This window comes from Sinocyclocheilus grahami, unplaced genomic scaffold, assembly GCF_001515645.1.
Source record: "Sinocyclocheilus grahami isolate Dianchi unplaced genomic scaffold, SAMN03320097.WGS_v1.1 scaffold469.1, whole genome shotgun sequence".
Taxonomy (NCBI): domain Eukaryota; kingdom Metazoa; phylum Chordata; class Actinopteri; order Cypriniformes; family Cyprinidae; genus Sinocyclocheilus; species Sinocyclocheilus grahami.
The window spans coordinates 150,253-155,027 of record NW_015505648.1 but is presented as its reverse complement, the minus strand read 5'-3'; the positions used below and the strand labels follow the sequence as shown (position 1 = coordinate 155,027).

Sequence of the window (4,775 nt, the reverse complement as noted above, 5' to 3'; positions counted from 1 at the left end):
ACAAATATTCTGTATTTGCATGTCAAATTAATTATTATCGATACAAAAGTGCAAAAATAAACTTACATTCTCTTAGAAAAGTTGTCATAATACATCAAAAGTTTGGCACTCTTTTTGTTATTAGTAAGTCTAAGAGATGAAACGAGAGTCCAATTCAACAAAGTTTCAGTTATTTAAATCAGTGTTTCCCAACCGGGGTGCCGTCTGTCCAGAGCAGGGGTGTCGTGTAAAAAATCCTTTAATATTTTTAAATAGCTAAAATGTTCAAAAGAGCAGGTATATAATATCCATTTCTGATGTCGCCAATAATTAGAGATGCACCGAAATTTCGGCTGCCGAAAATGAGTTCACCGCTCAGGTTTCACTTTCACGTGGTGTGACGCTCTGCGTATTATCCCGCTCTATGTGTGAGTGTGCTCCGCTCAGCTCCACTCATATACCGTTCATGCTCATCGGAACAGCAACGTCCGCTCAAAAATCGAGCTGACCGGAAACATGGATGTAGTACAGTATTGTTTCTGTCTGCAATAGCCCTACTGTGTTGTAACATGGTGTGGTAAATTGGCAACTCTGGTAACGCTGCCCTCTCATTCATTGATCTGCTAACCGCTATGTTATGCTCGCGTGTTCTGATAATAATAGCTTTCTAGGACTAAACATTATTTGGATAATTGGTTAAAAAAACAATTTTTTTACTGTTAGACCTACCTGAAAAACTAAAAAGCTATTTATTTAATTCGAAGGCCTGTTGTAATTTTTTATTTGTGCTATCATTATTAATTTCTTTATTTGTTCTTATTTTAGTACTGACTGCTTACTTGTAATTTTTTATTCAATTCAAAGTTTGAAATCAAGCTATCTCGTGCTACTGCACCAAAATTACCCCACTGTAAAATAAAAAAAAACACTGAGTGAGCAAACATTTGTGAGATGGCTATTTAATGGTAATTAAATAATGTTTACATATGTATAAAAGCCTACATTAAAATCTGTCATATAAATTGGTCTCTTCATTAGAAATTAGCCTACTGGTTGCCACCATTGATGGACAAAAATGTTTAATAATATAAAAAATATCTGTATGACATTATATTCTGCAGTTCTTCCCTGTTGTACCGAATATCTATAGCCTACATTTCAAATTATCACATCGAAGTTAGAAATTCAAATATTGTGACAAAATTAATTTTGTAGGGTGCCAGAAGTTTGTTAAAATTTCCAAAGGGTGCCGCGACTAAAGAAAGGTTGGGAAACACTGATTTAAATAATTTAATATTTCTGTATTCAAAATTTTATTTTTAAAACATTAATCTCCACATTTAATTGCACTCATGAGCCTCTGAGCCTCATTAAACATCTGAAAATGTACCTACAAGCCACTTTTGTGTTCTTCTGTGCCACCTCTGTAGTACAAATAAATTTATTAATACTAATTTCATATGATTGGTAATTTATTTATCTTATTCTGCTTTTTATTATATTGTTTTAAATAGACATTTTAAAAAGCTTATAAACAATTTTTTTTTAATTTGACAAATTAAAATTATGCCATTACAAAGGTAAAAAGAAAATACCCCTGTAAGCCACTTTAAGGAGTCAAATGTCACCTCATATTAGGAAGGCAAATTTTTTTATCAGAAATTGATTATTGATCAGAAGGTGCTCCTAAATTTTTTAAATTAGGAGGACAGCTCCTAAAAAGAAAAGTAAGCATAGAGCCATGTATAACTGTATATTAGATCCGTGCATGAGGTCTTAAAGAGACAGCAGCCTAAATAAACCTCCTGCTGCCTTTCATTATACAGTAAAGACTAACCGGTGTTATTTTACAGTTGAATAGATTATAATTTAAAAAATTTATAAGAAAAAAAATGAAAGTACTGTTAATTTAATTTGTATCTTATTGTTTTTGTTTGTGCTATTGATTGTCATTAATTTATTTGTTCTTATTTTATTATTTAATATTTACGAGTGGAAGCTGAAGCCCGCTTCAGGACATCAGATACGATGTCAAATTAAATACGCCATCATTTTTACTCATAAAGGTAAGAATAATACATCGTTCGGAACTGTAAAGGGTCTTTTTATTTGTGTGCATTCACAATATCAAGAAAACAGTGTGCTTTTGTCAAATATAGAAAACTAATAGGATGTGCTTGCCATCTCTGTCTTGAACAGCAGCGCTTCACAAAAAACACACCGAAACTCAGTGAATATTTTCCTTACAGACTTGATGAATATATCTATAGAAAGCGTTAAATGACTACAAAAGGAACTAATTAAAATCCAAAACCTCTTATGTAATCTGTAAAGATGCATTTCTTTCAAAAGACGCGTCCAATGATGAGATGGCGAGTCAGGATCATCAACTTCATAGCGACACTGACTCATAAAACTCTAATTTATTAATAAATAATTCAAATATCTACTTACTATTTTCCCCCAACATAGTCATGGTAATTTTTGTGGTAAGCTTTAGCCTATTTAGCGTGCTCATGTCACGGTGCTGTGCGCCATGGTCATGAAAACTCATCATTTGCATGTGTTTTTAAGCATTGTGGTTTAAAAACAAGTTATTTAAGCCATTGAAACGCAAATATCAAGTCAAGTCTGCTTTATTGTCAATTCTTCCACATGTACAGCACATACACACAGAGAATTGAAATTGCGTTACTCTCAGACCCTTGGGTGCAGGCTCTGGCTCTTCTCAGTTTGCGGAGGAAGTAGAGACGCATATAACAGCACTCATATGCGCGAGCTGTCTGTTTCTGAGCGTGATTTCTGCAATTGGATCGGCTCAAGGTCGGGTCATATTCACACCTTAAACGAACCGTACCAGAGTTTGTTCTAATTTATTAATAAATAATTCAAATATCTACTTACTATTTTCCCCCAACATAGTCATGGTAATTTTTGTGGTAAGCTTTAGCCTATTTAGCGTGCTCATGTCACGGTGCTGTGCGCCATGGTCATGAAAACTCATCATTTGCATGTGTTTTTTTTGGGCCCTGTCTCTGCCATCTGACAAAAAAACTCTCAGAATGTGTCGATGCAAATTCTGTGAACCTAGGTGTGTATTTTAAATTAAAATATTAATGAAGCTTTAACTTCATCTGTGTGTATATGTGTACACTCATTTTTTTTTTTTTTTTTGTATCTGATCTTTACTTTTTATAGTGGTGTCCAGCAGCGCAATGAGATTGTATCCAATCTGATCTCCAGCAAAAAGTTCTTTTGTCATAGTAATAAACATGTTCTTTCCATGGACTACCTGCCGACTATGCGCTCAATCTGCAGAGCTGAGAAAGTTAAAGAACAGTGCTCTTTAAGGTATTTTGAAAGGAAACTTCTAATGCTTCTTAAAAAAAAATTATATACAGTAATTCTTTGATATTTGTTCAATTTATGTGATTTAAATACTTTTATGCTTTTTTTTTTTTTTTTTCTTGTGTCTCTCACATTCAGACATTCACACTATCTCTCAAGCCTTCACCTGCCCAGAAGCTTGCTGGAATTCATGGCCTTGGATTTCCCTTGATGTGTGATTGACATGCTGCTTTAGAAAATCCTCCATGACTTCTAAACTGTTTACTGTATTGTGGCATGAGTGTGACTTGTGTTTGTAGATTGTAGAGTCACAGAAATATATTTGTACGATCGATCATTTATTCTTGGAAAATAAAGAAATTTATTTTTCTAATTAGCAGTGGGAATTTGCACCATTACCTCAAACAGTATAATGACATTCTCGTTAAGCATTTCAGTACCACTCATACTATCTATATACAGTGGCACCAAAAAGACACTTAAAGTCCCCATGAAATCAAAATTAAAGTTTTTTTGGGTGTTAGTATCAATATGTTAGTCTCAAGATTATCTATAAGGCAGTGTGCTCCAAAACAGTGACAAAATTCGCATTTAGAAGCGTTCAAAGCTTGCAGTTTGTGGAAAAAAATGATTTTTTTTTTGACGTCACATGTACTTCAGCTTCTCATCAAACTTTGTCCAATCAAATGCTCTCTAGAATCCGAAGCGCCGATACCGATTCGATACTTCTGAACTAAACTTTTAAATTATGAAATTTATTAAATTACTAAGAGTAAAATGGGTAATGATAAGCACTTTACACAACTTTGTTTAAAACACATTTTTAACATTCAATACACCATAATTGTAACTTATTAGGTTATATTTTTGTTTACACATGGATCAAATATGTTTTTTGTTTACACATGATTCAAATCTATAAATACTATAGTTAAACTACAGTCACTTTTTAGTAAAACCATGGTTCATTTTCATAAGGGACTGCCAGTAACAGGCTGTTACGTGCATAAAATGCAACCTTTTTATTCTATTAACATTACAGAATAGAACATGATAAATATTATCTTTCAACGTTCAATTTAAATAACTGTAATTGCACAAACTATGTAGGCTACAATTTCAGTTTGTTTATTGTGAAATAACTCTGTCCTTCTGTCCTCTGATAAGCATTGTTCAGGGCTGCTGTTCCCAAAAGCTTTAATGCTTTCTTTATGATACTTTTGGGAAAATCAGCCCTGTTTGAATGCACTGTCAGCAGTGAGTGAACGCTCTCTGTGATTGATTAGTTCTGTCTTGCAACATTTGCGTGTTCAGCTGAGCAGGAAAATAGTTCTATCCTACACAATTACTCGCTAACAAAGGTTATTCGTCCAATTCAATGCATATTGTACGCATTATTATTTTTTAGTTAAACAAAATCACTGGTAAATAAAACACACCTTAGTATC

At 33.3% G+C, this 4,775-nt stretch overlaps 1 long non-coding RNA gene across 1 annotated transcript; it reads left to right on the top strand.

Annotated features, from left to right (window-relative positions):
* Positions 1-3,000: 3,000 nt before the first annotated feature.
* Positions 3,001-3,705, top strand: LOC107553293 (uncharacterized). Its single transcript, XR_001604951.1, has 3 exons — positions 3,001-3,070; positions 3,178-3,330; positions 3,466-3,705. It is a non-coding gene; the product is annotated as an uncharacterized lncRNA (long non-coding RNA).
* The last annotated feature ends 1,070 nt before the right edge of the window (positions 3,706-4,775 follow it).